The sequence below is a fragment of the Salminus brasiliensis genome, chromosome 25 (assembly GCF_030463535.1).
Source record: "Salminus brasiliensis chromosome 25, fSalBra1.hap2, whole genome shotgun sequence".
Lineage (NCBI taxonomy): Eukaryota > Metazoa > Chordata > Actinopteri > Characiformes > Bryconidae > Salminus > Salminus brasiliensis.
Window position 1 is genome coordinate 70,671 of NC_132902.1, and position 14,250 is coordinate 84,920.

At 43.5% G+C, this 14,250-nt stretch overlaps 1 protein-coding gene across 1 annotated transcript in view; it reads left to right on the top strand.

Moving 5' to 3' along the window:
* elfn2a (extracellular leucine-rich repeat and fibronectin type III domain containing 2a) overlaps nt 1-14,250 on the top strand; it is a 143,796-nt gene that overhangs the window by 45,669 nt on the left and 83,877 nt on the right. The gene's annotated exons all lie outside the window — the stretch shown is intronic.

A 14,250-nucleotide genomic window follows, 5' to 3' on the forward strand; every position in this document is an offset into this window, starting at 1 on the left:
TTCTCCCTCAGAATGCGGTAGAAGAATGTAAACACTGAACTTTGCAGTGTGTGTGTGTCAGAGAGAGAGAGTGAGTGAGAGAGAGATTGTGTGTGTGTCAGAGAGAGGGAGAGAGAGAGAGAGAGAGAGAGAGGGAGAGAGAGAGGGAGAGAGATACTGAGAGAGAGAGAGAGAGAGAGAGAGAAAGAGAGACATGCAGAGATGAGTAGGAGTAGTGTCTCTCTTTCTCTCTCTCTCTCTCTCTCCCTCTCTCTCTCTTTACTCATTAAATATTAAACGGTTCAGTAGATGCGCCGGGTTTTTTCATTATCTCTGGACTTCATCAAGTCCGCCTCGTCCAGCTTAACCCTTCAGGCTGGCTGTGAAAACAAAAACAGGAGCACGCCGTAATTTAATAAACATGCTTTCTGACCGGTCGCAGAACAGAGTGGAGGACCTGTGACCTCCGTCCACCAAGTATGAGCTGGGGTGGTGATCGCTGACGTCATTGTCATTGTGAAAAACATAAGAAATTCCACCTCAAACCTCAAACCCCCAGAACATCAGGCAGGTCTATGTGGGGGGTGTCCCTCCTGGTATGCAGTGGTCAGTACCTACCCCAAAAGTGCTCCAAGGAAGGACAACCAGTGATGGGCGTCCGAAGATCTCAGGGTTGCTCATGGAGGCCCCGCCCACCTTGCAGCTTACAGGATGCTAACACTGTTGACGTTAGTCTTGGTGCTCCTAGATCCCAGAGCTGGACGCCTTTGGGGGTCTTGTGGAGTCCATGCCTCGACGGGTCAGGGCTGCTTTGGCCGATGATGAAGCTCATCAATACCGAAGAAAAAAACAGGTCATCAGGAGCGCATTCACCTCCTGCCGTCGTCTGTTATCAGTAAAGAGATTGGATTACTGCTGCCGCCGCCCCAGAATCCAATCTGTCTTGTTTTCAGGAGGCAGCAGCTGGATCTTATTTAATGTTTAATGTTTAATATCTTGACTTCAATTGGTGTAACGCTCCGCCCACGAGCCGATAGGGCAAACGTCCGAGTGGCCTCAATTTATTTAATCCCCAGGAAATCACACATTTTTCAGCGTTAGGAAAACGGAAAGTTACCCAGAAGCCTTAGCGGCTAAATCCGAGACCAGATGTTTATATGTTCGGTGCCTCCACCTTTGCCCTTTACCCTTATTCCGTTTAAAAGGTGGAGGGGTGTTCGGAAATCCTTACCATCTGTCCAGGATCCAGAGCACCACTGCCTCATCTGTTAAACATGGTGGTGGGAGTGTCCTGAGATTTGCTTGAAAGAAACATTTTTAACCTTAACTGGTCAATCAGCCGAGTCATACCATCATGTGGCCAGCGATGAACCACAAGGCAGGTGTTTCTAATAAAGTGGCCAATGAGTGAAAGTATAAGAAGGTAGGTGTTTCTAATAAAGTGACCAGTGATGAACCACAAGGCAGGTGTTTCTAATAAAGTGGCCAGTGAGTGGAAACGCAAGGAGGTAGGTGTTTCTAATAAAGTGGCCAGTGATGAACCACAAGGCAGGTGTTTCTAATAAAGTGACCAGTGAATGACAGTATAAGGAGGTAGGTGTTTCTTATAAAGTGGCCAGTGAGTGAAAGTATATGGAGGTAAGTGTTTCTAATAAAGTGGCCACTGAGTGGAAGCACAAGGTGGTAGGTGTTTCTAAAAAAGTGGCCAGTGAGTGGAAACACAAGGAGGTCAGGGTTTCTAATAAAGTGGCCAGTGAGTGAAAGCCCAAAGATGCGGGTGTTTCTAATAAAGTGGCCAGTAATGAACCACAAGATGGGTGTTTCTAATAAAGTGGCCAGTGGATGACAGTATAAGGAGGTAGGTGTTTCTAATAAAGTGGCCAGTGGATGACAGTATAAGGAGGCAGGTGTTTCTAATAAAGTGGCCAGTAATGAACCACAAGATGGGTGTTTCTAATAAAGTGGCCAGTGATGAACCACAAGGCAGGTGTTTCTAATAAAGTGGCCAGTGATGAACCACAAGGCAGGTGTTTCCAATAAAGTGGCCAGTGATGAACCACAAGGCAGGTGTTTCTAATAAAGTGGCCAGTGGATGACAGTATAAGGAGGTAGGTGTTTCTAATAAAGTGCCAGTGGATGACAGTATAAGGAGGTAGGTGTTTCTAATAAAGTGGCCAGTGGATGACAGTATAAGGAGGTAGGTGTTTCTAATAAAGTGGCCAGTGGATGACAGTATAAGGAGGTAGGTGTTTCTAATAAAGTGGCCAGTGGATGACAGTATAAGGAGGTAGGTGTTTCTAATAAAGTGGCCAGTGGATGACAGTATAAGGAGGTAGGTGTTTCTAATAAAGTGGCCAGTGGATGACAGTATAAGGAGGTAGGTGTTTCTAATAAAGTGGCCTGGGAGGGAGTGTACAGACGGAAGAATGGGGACAGTGTTAAGGCTGAGGGGTGGACTCTGCAGTGGGGGGGGCGGGCGAGCCACAGGAGACACTTCCTCTATCAGTTCCGGATCATTGGCCGCTGTAGAGAGCGCTGTCAGCTGCTGCTGTGTGATTGGCTGGCTCGTGCTAACAGAGATTACTCACTCGGCCGGGCCTGTAATGACCCTCAGGGTTATCTCCAGTCCCTTCAACACCACACCATTCACTGTTGGGCCCTTGAGGGTTGGGCAAGGCCCTCAACCGTCTCTGCCCCAGGGGGGCGCTGTACCTTGGCTGTACCTTGTGCCCTGACCTGACAATTAGGCCTTCTCTTCTAGCAGACCACGGAGGTGTGACCATTTAGAGCACCCCCCCCCCACCCCGTCACGTCTGTGGAGCTGGACACACGTCTGTGGTGCTCGCGCCATAAATCAATTCATCAGCTGCACATTAAAAACCCATCGGGTTCGGAGAGCAGGGGTCTGACTGTGAAGTGGAAGGGGCGGGGCTACAGGGCCGTTGAGGCGGGGTTAGGCCGGGTTAATTGGCGGGAAAGCGTGTGGTTAATGTCCTCCTAAATGAAGTGGAGACGACTCACGCGGAGACGACGGGAGGAACAGCGGCGCTGGCTGTAATTTATTACGGTTGGCAATGTTGACATGGTCTTTTGGGCCCCGGGGCCTCGTCATCGCTAATACACTGCTGTTCCTCCACGCACCTGTGAAGGTGGTCTTCTCTTTGGTATCTGGCACGTTCCAGACAGCAGGGGGCGCTGCACTGTGTTCTGAAACCATCATTAAACATTAAACGTAGGTTCCGCCCAGATGGGATAGCCGTCACCATCCTGCACTCAGGCATTAATGAGCTTCAGCGTCATTCATACTGGATATTAATGTCATTATAACTTCATACTGGATATTAATGTTATTAGAGCTTCATACTGGATATTAATGATATTAGAGCTTCATACTGGATATTAATGTTATTAGAGCTTCATACTGGATATTAATGTCATTATAACTTCATACTGGATATTAATGTTATTAGAGCTTCATACTGGATATTAATGATATTAGAGCTTCATACTGGATATTAATGATATTAGAGCTTCATACTGGATATTAATGATATTAGAACTTCATACTGGATATTAATGATATTAGAGCTTCATACTGGATATTAATGTTATTAGAACTTCATACTGGATATTAATGATACTAGAGCTTCATACTGGATATTAATGTTATTAGAGCTTCATACTGGATACTAATGATATTAGATCTTCATACTGGATATTAATGATATTAGAGCTTCATACTGGATATTAATGTTATTAGAACTTCATACTGGATATTAATGTTAGTAGAACTTCATACTGGATATTAATGCTATTAGAGCTCATACTGGATATTAATGATATTAGAGCTTCATACTGGATATTAATGATATTAGAGCTTCATACTGGATATTAATGTTATTAGAACTTCATACTGGATATTATTGATATTAGAGCTTCATACTGGATATTAATGCTATTAGAGCTTCATACTGGATATCAATGTTATTAGAACTTCATACTGGATATCAATGCTATGAGAACTTCATACTGGATATTAATGATATTAGAGCTTCATACTGGATATTAATGTTATTAGAGCTTCATACCGGATATTAATGTTATTAGAGCTTCATACTGGATATTAATGTTATTAGAGCTTCATACTGGATATTAATGCTATTAGAGCTTCATACTGGATATTAATGTTATTAGAGCTTCATACTGGATTTTAATGTTATTAGAGCTTCATACTGGATATTAATGTTATTAGAGCTTCATACTGGATATTAATGATATTAGAGCTTCATACTGGATATTAATGTTATTAGAGCTTCATATTGGATATTAATGTTATTAGAGCTTCATACTGGATATTAATGTTATTAGAGCTTCATACTGGATGTTAATGTTATTAGAGCTTCATACTGGATATTAATGTTATTAGAGCTTCATACTGGATATTAATGCTATTAGAGCTTCATACTGGATATGAATGATATTAGAGCTTCATACTGGATATTAATGTTATTAGAGCTTCATACTGGATATTAATGCTATTAGAGCTTCATACTGGATATGAATGATATTAGAGCTTCATACTGGATATTAATGTTATTAGAGCTTCATACTGGATATTAATGTTATTAGAGCTTCATACTGGATATTAATGATATTAGAGCTTCATATTGGATATTAATGTTATTAGAACTTCATACTGGATATTAATGATATTAGAACTTCATACTGGATCTGGATATGAGAGAGAAAGAGTGACAGGAAGTGAGTGTGAGAGAGTGAGAGAGTGAGAGAGAGAGAGAGAGAGTACACACTCTCCCCCTTTCTGTGTGAGAGCTGTGGAAATCTCGGGTTCCCCCTCGCTGTACTGCAGAGCTGGATGGAGCTGAAAGGCCTGTCAGATCTCTGACAGGCTGCATAATGGCCGTATTGACGAGCTGTCTGTTTGCGGAGACGGTCAGACAGCCGGTCCGACAGCAGCTCGAATTCACGAGACACAGTAACACTGACTTACTCAGGGTTAACCAACAGAGAACAGTCTAGAACGTCTCACACACACACACACACACACACACACACACACACACAGGGACACACTGTATATATACCACAACACAGTCACCTCAAACCAGCATGACTGATAACTGACCCCAGATGCGGCCAATCATCTCGCTTTCCTGTCGCTATCTGAGAGATGCTATGCTAATGTTGCTAACACACGGCCGAGATAATGATTAGCCTGATTAACCGCTCTCCCCACTTCCCCCTGGCGTTCAACGCTAGATCACTATCCACAGACGTACTGCCAAAAGAATAGGACTCAACTCAACACTGACGAAGCTATCGGCTCCATGCTGCCTAATAATGCCAGACGTGGGCTATAGAGGGGTATAAAGCCCCCCAGCTTTGAGCTGTGTTCTCTGGGATGGTTCTCTGGACCCTTTATCTGACCATACTGGTTAACTAGGGTTTTTTCAAGCTAGTCATTAGCTTGGTCCGATATGCCATGTGCTAGTTAATGGTCAGGAGCTAAGGCGGTCAGCTTAAACAGGCCAACAGCATCGTCCCTCATCCCCTCTCCATCCCTCATCCCCTCTCCCTACAGCGTCGTAATTGCCAACTTCAGGAAGGGCTTTCCCTCGCTTCTGCTGATGGCTGCACTTCTTCGCGAGGCCCAGGCTATAATTTTGGCATAAACACTTCACGACATCCCATAAATTTAGCCGCCGAGCTCGGCTTAGATAGAAGACACACCACTTCTGAGCCCTACTGTAGGAGCGCAGCGCCCGGCTAAGAGGGATGCCACTGTACGCCACGTTTCGCGAGCCGAGAGTTAGCGCTAGCAGCACAGGCCCATAAATCGGCCCTTAGCCGCGTCAAATTCAATTTAAAAGTGTGTCAGACCTGCTCGGCCTCATGACGGAGGGATGTGTGTGTGTGTATGCGCATGTGTGTGTGTGTGTGTGTACAATTGTTCTACTGCATGTAAATCTGTCCTGCTTTAAAACAATCCACAGCACCAGGAGATTAGCCATTAAACAGCGTGGCGGAGCGCGGTTAGCGCCGCCGCAGAGTGCTGATATCCATCTCGGAGGAGTGACGGTGTAAAATTAGAGACGACTTTAGGCTCATATGAGGGAAGTCAGGTGTGAAAATGCAATTTCGGGTTCAGAACAGATATGTTCTGCAGGCTGATTGTAGAAATCGGGGGTTAGCATCATCGCGGCTATTGTGTAGGCGCGCGACCGCGCCGGCACAGGGCCGTACAGCGTGTCGGTACACTGTGTTACATCACTTATATCGTGCTCTATGCAGAATCCAGAGACTCGAGTCAGCTGCACGCTGTATGTCCAAAAGTTTGTGGACACCCCTTCTTGTCTAGTCCCTGTAGTGGCAGATTTGGGCCACTTTTACCTGCTGTGTGAACGCAGGTAGCCTTCGTCGAATTAGTAAACGTAGCCTCTGAAGCTAATCGAGCATAAAACACAGCAAATCCTCATAACCCCAAAACCACAGAACTCAAAGTAGAACGTAGAACTCAGACATAAAGTATAGAACTGAAAATAGCACGACTCGGAAAGATACATCCGGAGAAATAAAGGAACTGTTTTTCATGAGAAGAACACCTTGCCAACTGTGAGGCATGCAGGGTTGCGTTGCTGCCAGTGGCACTGGCAATATTGCACAGGTGGCGCAATTGATAACTGTGCCTTATGTCCTGAAATCAATGGTATTAGCCGGGACGTTGCCCACCTTTGCTGCGCTAACAGCCTCTGCTCTTCTGGGAAGGCTTCCCACGAGACGCCGGAACCTTGCTGTGAGGTGGATTTGATTGCATTCGAGCCCCACGAGAGCGAGAGCATCAGTGAGGTCGGGTTCTGATGCTGGATGATTAGTTCTGCCACTCCCATCTGCCTCATCCCTCAGGCACTGGATGGAGCTGCTCCACAGGGGCGACCCTAGGGTGGGGTGGGGGGGGGATCTATGGGCACTAAACTCTGAAGTCCTTCGCTAATCAGATCAGATTTCAGTAGATCACTAATTAGAGGGGGAGTCTGGATATAGAAACGAGTCTTCACTTCCCGCACTTGTTTCAAAGACGTGTCAGGAATGGCTGTACAGCAGGCTTTCGCTGGAGCCAACTGCGACTTCTAAGTGCTAATCCCTTGTCAAGCTGAATCCGGTCCGGCAGCCAGCACTTTCAACTCCGCGGTGCTGTTCGTCTTGGGTTTGGCACCTTTGTGCTATATTTACACCGAGACAGTTTTATTTCAGGGTGTGGAACAGTTAATTATGTCCCACCGGGACAGACGCAGTCCATATCCTAGTGGTGGGCGGCCCGCCTTAGCGATGAGACGAATTGAGAATTTCCGGAGAGTTGCAACGCAGCTAGCTGCGCTACGCCCCTTTCTCGGGGGAGGTGAAGCCAAGCCTTAAAGCTCTGAGCCGAGCCGGTTTCCTGAGAGCTTCCCGAGTCGTTATTCCTCGCCGTGTTCTGCTGTGGACCCGGAGCTGGTGGTGTTAGCACGAGCATTAGCCTCGCTCATCCCTCACAGCTGTGAGCAAACACATCTTCCCAGCCTGCCGGAGATCCTTCGGGCTGCTCTCCCAGCTGGAGGGGGCAGCGGCGACCAAACGGGTTGGGGGTGGGGGAGGTTGGTATGGGGTGAAGAGACACCTGGAAAGACCTGGAAATACCTGCTCTACTTCTGTAATGTCAGCTGTGATGTATGTATTTCGGGGAACTCTACAGGTGGACGGGGCAAGCCCACAGAACTGGGTCACTACTCTCGTCTCTGGGGTATTGGGAGTGAAATAGTGAGGCTCCTGGGCAGCAAAAGTGTCCAGAGGAATGGAGGGAATGTGGTCATGTGAGAAGTTTAGCAACTTTAAGATGGGAGGAGATGGAAAAGTTGGTTTTGTAGATAAGATAGAAAGAGCAAGACCCTCACACCTGGTTCTCCGCCCCCTCTGGACCGGTTGTGGAGGTGAACCGACCTCAGCCCATCTGCTCTAAGGACAGCTAATAACCCATAGATGACACAAAGTGATACCCTAGTAACCACCAGATATTCCACAGCAACTACCAGGAATACCAATCCTAGAAACCACCTGAAACATCTTATCAAGCATGTAGCAACACCCTAGCAACCACCAGAAATAACATGCCACCTAGTAACACTCTACCAACCTCAGAATTACCATAGCAACTAAGGACTTTCTTCTCTTGGTGGGCTTCTGTATTTGGTGGGCTATCCTAACAACCACCTGAGACATCTTATCAAGCATGTAGGAACACCCTAGCAACCACCAGAGATTCCAAAACAACTATTAAGCAGCACCTTAGAATACCACACTTTCTAGCAACACCATAGAAACCACCTGAAACATCTTATCAAGCATGTAGCAACACCCTAGCAACCACCATAAATAACATGTCACCTAGTAACACTCTACCAACCATAACAACTGAAGGCTTTCTTCTCTTGGTGGGCTACTACATTTGGTGGGCTATCCTAACAACCACCTGAAACCTCTTATCATGCATTTAGGAACACCCTAGCAACCATCACAGATTGCAAAACAGACACCCTGTAACACCCAAGCAGCCACCTGGAATACCACACTTTCTAGCAACACCCTAGAAACCACCTGAAACATCTTAGCAACCACCCCAGCAACCACCAGAAATATGTATACTTACTAAACCTCAAAGAACACCATAGCAACTGAAGATTAACACTGGAATACCATACCAACCGTATAGCAACACCCTTGAAGCCACTTGGAATACCTTACGGCCTAGTAACACTCTAGACAATGGCAGAGGGATACCCGGGAAGTCTCTGTCGATTGGCCGTACTCTACAGACAGACAGATCACCAAGCGGACGGACGGACACGGTAAACACTGCGAAGGGTCTCACAGCAACCCTCTAAACCCTGCATCGCTGCATCACTCCACACGCTCTCTAAAGGTGACATGTGGCCATTAACTCGGAGTGCCACTGGAGAGTAAAGGCTTAAATTAAGCAAATAGCCCCTATAGCGCTGACCCGTGACGGACGCTACACTGTCCAGTTGCCGCGTGCATGTTCGGGTGATCCCCACCTGTGAGAGCAGCTTGGAGAGGAAATGAGCCAACGCGCACGGGCAGGTAGGTCAGCCGCCTCTGGGCGAGAGAGGCTAATGAAAACAGAGAGTGAGAGAGAGCGAGAAGACAAATGTGGACAAAAGTATTGGGACACCTCAAGTCAAGGGTATTTAAAAAGAGTCGATCCTGCTTCTGTTGGAGTAACTGTCTGGAGGAGGAGCGTTGTTGAGTCAGTGTGCTCTCAGTGCAGATATCAGTATAGAAGCAGGCTGGCTGTCAATCACTCCCGCTCCTCAGATGGTGAATCACCATCCATTTCGGTTTCCCATTTGCACATGGCTTGTATCTCCGTAGAAAAGCAATGACCAATAGAATAAGCCCACAGTCAATGCAAATGTGGACTGGAGAGGTTTGAAGCTAATCCTCCACCATCAGGAGGTCATCTGACCTCACTGATGCTCTTGCTCTTGGGACTGAATGCAGTCAAATCATCCTCACAGCAATGTTCCAACATATAGTGTAAAGCCTTCCCAGAAGATGAGAGGCTGTTACTGCACCACGGGAAGCTTCAGAGTGGTCAGTGGTTACGAGTGGAGCTCCAGGTGCCTATTAATAACCTTGACTTCCGAAGAAACAATAGAGGAGCAGAGCAGGTGTCCACAGACTTTTGCCACCCAGTACCTAGGAACACCCAGTCGAGAGACTTCGTAGTCAGAATCTGACCCCTGATGAAGGGTGAGCGACCGGCAAACCCAAACTGTGCTTTAATAGGCGAGTTTGCACCAATTAGTCACGGCTAGAGCAATAGCTGGAGAAGTGAGATGGATCTGGTTGTTTTATTCCCGAAGTCCATGTTCTGCGTTTTTTAACATCTTCAACATGTTCCAGAAAATCTCACCGTCCACATGACGACTCAAAACGACTCAGAAATGCCCACATGAGCAAGTCAGCCAAGTAGGGTGCGATATACCTTAAGGTAGATGGCGAACGCCTGGAGAGAAACAAGCATAACGTCCAAAATAGACCTAAATACTGCACCTCTGAAGCTTTAAAGATCCACAGAAGCTCCTCAAAGAAGCACAGTGTTCCTCAAACAGCAGGCCGCTACAACCTGCTACGATACGGGAGGCTGTGACACGTTCCTCCTCCCATAACGATCATTAAACATATGTCTTGCTCTTGTGACACAGTAGAACTTCCGTCAGCTCCACCCCGATGGTGTAGCCCACCATCGATAGGCTGCGAGTGCCACAAGTTGGCGGTATGTCCCTTCTTGGACCACCATTGGTAGATACTCCCTGCTGTTTGAGGAACACACTTCTGCGAATCTTCAAATTTTTAGAGGTGTTGTATTTAGGTCTATTTTGGACGTTACGCTTGATTGGTAAGCCCTCCCTAAGCTTTGGAGCTGTTGACGAGGCACACCGGCGCCTGAAGGTTGCCTCTCCTCCGTTAACGGAGAAATGAGCACCGGAGGTGTACAACCATCTACGCAGCAGTAGTGGCAGGTGCACGGCCTGCCTGCTGTTTGTTTGTGGTCACTAGCAAAGCTCACACTGCTCAAATTTGCATATTTTGTGTTTTTCTGCTTTTGTTTGGAAAAAAACAGCTCTGCTCTGCTCAGCCAGGCATAATGAAAGTGATAAGGAGGATGAAGAAAATGATGATGATGATGATGTCTGCGGGTTGTAATGTCCCGTGCTGGGTTTAGCGAACAAGGTGAGGCTGAGAAAACGAGCTTCTCTCCGGTCTGAGTGCCATCATCTCCCGTAATCAGAGCGTCTGAACAGCGGCGGGTCGGAATTAGAGCTGAAGGACCGGAACTGTTTACTGCTACTACTGTCTGTCTGTCTGTCCACCTGTCTGCCTCTCTGTCTGTCTGACTAGCAGCAGAGCGCGTCAGAAAGTCTGTAGGTTCTGAGAAAAGCAGATGTTGTCCGTTCATCTCCTCTGAAGGCTGGAGAGCAGAATAATCAAATAAACAGAGTAAACATATATGCAAATGTCTATGCAAATGACTGCGTTTAAAGGTGTGTGTGTGTTTGATGAGTAATGGCTTCCCCTCTCGCAGTGTTAAATATATTTAAATATGAATAAGCAGGAGCAGATTGGATCCCCCCTGTGAAATGCAGAAATTCTAGTGTATGTGAGTATTTATTGAGGTGTTTATGGACTAATATCTCCTATTCTAGTGTATAGGAGTGTTTATTGAGGTGTGTATGGACTAATATCTCCTATTCTAGTGTATAGGAGTGTTTATTGAGGTGTGTATGGGCTAATATCTCCTATTCTAGTGTATAGGAGTGTTTATTGAGGTGTTTATGGACTAATATCTCTATTCTAGTGTATAGGGGTGTTTATTGAGGTGTGTATGGGCTAATATCTCCTATTCTAGTGTATAGGAGTATTTATTGAGGTGTTTATAGACTAATATCTCCTATTCTAGTGTATAGGAGTGTTTATTGAGGTGTTTATGGACTAATATCTCCTATTCTAGTGTATAGAAGTGTTTATTGAGGTGTTTATGGACTAATATCTCCTATTCTAGTGTATAGGAGTGTTTATTGAGGTGTTTATAGACTAATATCTCTATTCTAGTGTATATGAGTGTTTATTAAGGTGTTTATGGACTAATATCTCCTATTCTAGTGTATAGGAGTGTTTATTGAGGGTGTTTATGGACTAATATATCCTATTCTAGTGTATAGGAGTGTTTATTAAGGTGTTTATGGACTAATATCTCCTATTCTAGTGTATAGGAGTGTTTATTGAGGTGTTTATGGACTAATATCTCCTATTCTAGTGTATAGAAGTGTTTATTGAGGTGTTTATAGACTAATATCTCCTATTCTAGTGTATAGGAGTGTTTATTGAGGTGTTTATGGACTAATATCTCCTATTCTAGTGTATAGGAGTGTTTATTGAGGTGTTTATGGACTAATATCTCCTATTCTAGTGTATAGGAGTGTTTAATGAGGTGTTTATAGACTAATATCTCCTATTCTAGTGTATAGGAGTGTTTATTGAGGTGTTTATAGACTAATATCTCCTATTCTAGTGTTTAGGAGTGCTTATTGAGATGTTTATGGTCTAATATCTCCCATCTCATTTGGCTATTCCACTGTTCACCCTGTGGAGATATTGTAACAGTTTATTGGAATTAAATCATTTGTAATCCTTATAGAGAAAATGAGTGAGAAAGATATTGCTGTTTCAGGAGCATCTTAATAACAAGCTGTAGGGTTCCTTTATTCCGTTATCTCGGTTCTCCTGTGACACACGATCTTATCTCTTGTTCACTCTGCCTGTGATTAAGACTGGGGGCAGGAAACGAGCAGCGATCTGCAGATAACACCAACACACCCCCATCTGATCTCCTGACATGCTGTGTGATACAGTTTCCCTGCACTGTTGTTCTGAACGATCCGGCTTTTATGGTATTAATTATGCAGCACCAGTCAAATTACCTGTAATTAATACCTGAGGAATACAGTTTAATATCGTTATCACAAATCAAATACGGTGAAAAGCTCGGAGAACTGAACTGCTCTTCCCAAAGACACTGTGTTCATGTTTCAGATCACATGATTGACAAGTAGGCGTCCGTGCAGCAACGTAAACACCCCCACAGCAATGTTTACTCTAGTGCTATCTCTGGCAGACGCTGGGCTTTGAATATGTGTGGATGTCAGATTATGGAGGTAAATAGGAATATGGACCTCAACCTTTATTTCAGCTCATGAGCTGATATACACTCATCAGCCATAACATAACATTATTATCCAGTATGAAGCTCTAATATCATTCATATCAGTATGAAGCTCTAATATCATTAATATTCAGTATGAAGCTCTAATATCATTAATATTCAGTATGAAGTTCTAATAACATTAATATCCAGTATGAAGCTCTAATAACATTAATATCCAGTATGAAGCACTAATAACATTAATATCCAGTATGAAGCTCTAATAACATTAATATCCAGTATGAAGCTCTAATATCATTCATATCCAGTATGAAGCTCTAACATCATTAATATCCAGTATGAAGTTATAATGACATTAATATCCAGTATGAAGCTCTAATATCATTAATATCCAGTATGAAGCTCTAAGAACATTAATATTCAGTATGAAGTTCTAATATCATTAATATCCAGTATGAAGTTCTAATATCATTAATATCCTGTATGAAGCACTAATAACATTAATATCCAGTATGAAGCTCTAATATCATTCATATCCAGTATGAAGCTCTAATATCATTAATATCCAGTATGAAGTTATAATGACATTAATATCCAGTATGAAGTTCTAATATCATTAATATCCAGTATGAAGCTCTAATAACATTAATATTCAGTATGAAGCTCTAATATCATTAATATCCAGTATGAAGCTCTAATAACATTAATATCCAGTATGAAGCTCTAATATCATTCATATCCAGTATGAAGCTCTAATATCATTAATATCCAGTATGAAGTTATAATGACATTAATATCCAGTATGAAGCTCTAATATCATTAATATCCAGTATGAAGCTATAATAACATTAATATTCAGTATGAAGCTCTAATATCATTAATATCCAGTATGAAGTTCTAATATCATTAATATCCAGTATGAAGCTCTAAGAATATTAATATTCAGTATGAAGTTCTAATATCATTAATATCCAGTATGAAGTTCTAATATCATTAATATCCAGTATGAAGCACTAATAACATTAATATCCAGTATGAAGCTCTAATATCATTCATATCCAGTATGAAGTTCTAATATCATTAATATCCAGTATGAAGCTCTAATAACATTAATATCCAGTATGAAGCTCTAATATCATTCATATCTAGTATGAAGCTCTAATATCATTAATATCCAGTATGAAGTTATAATGACATTAATATCCAGTATGAAGCTCTAATATCATTAATATCCAGTATGAAGCTATAATAACATTAATATTCAGTATGAAGCTCTAATATCATTAATATCCAGTATGAAGTTCTAATATCATTAATATCCAGTATGAAGCTCTAATAACATTAATATCCAGTATGAAGCTCTAATATCATTCATATCTAGTATGAAGCTCTAATATCATTAATATCCAGTATGAAGTTATAATGACATTAATATCCAGTATGAAGCTCTAATATCATTAATATCCAGTATG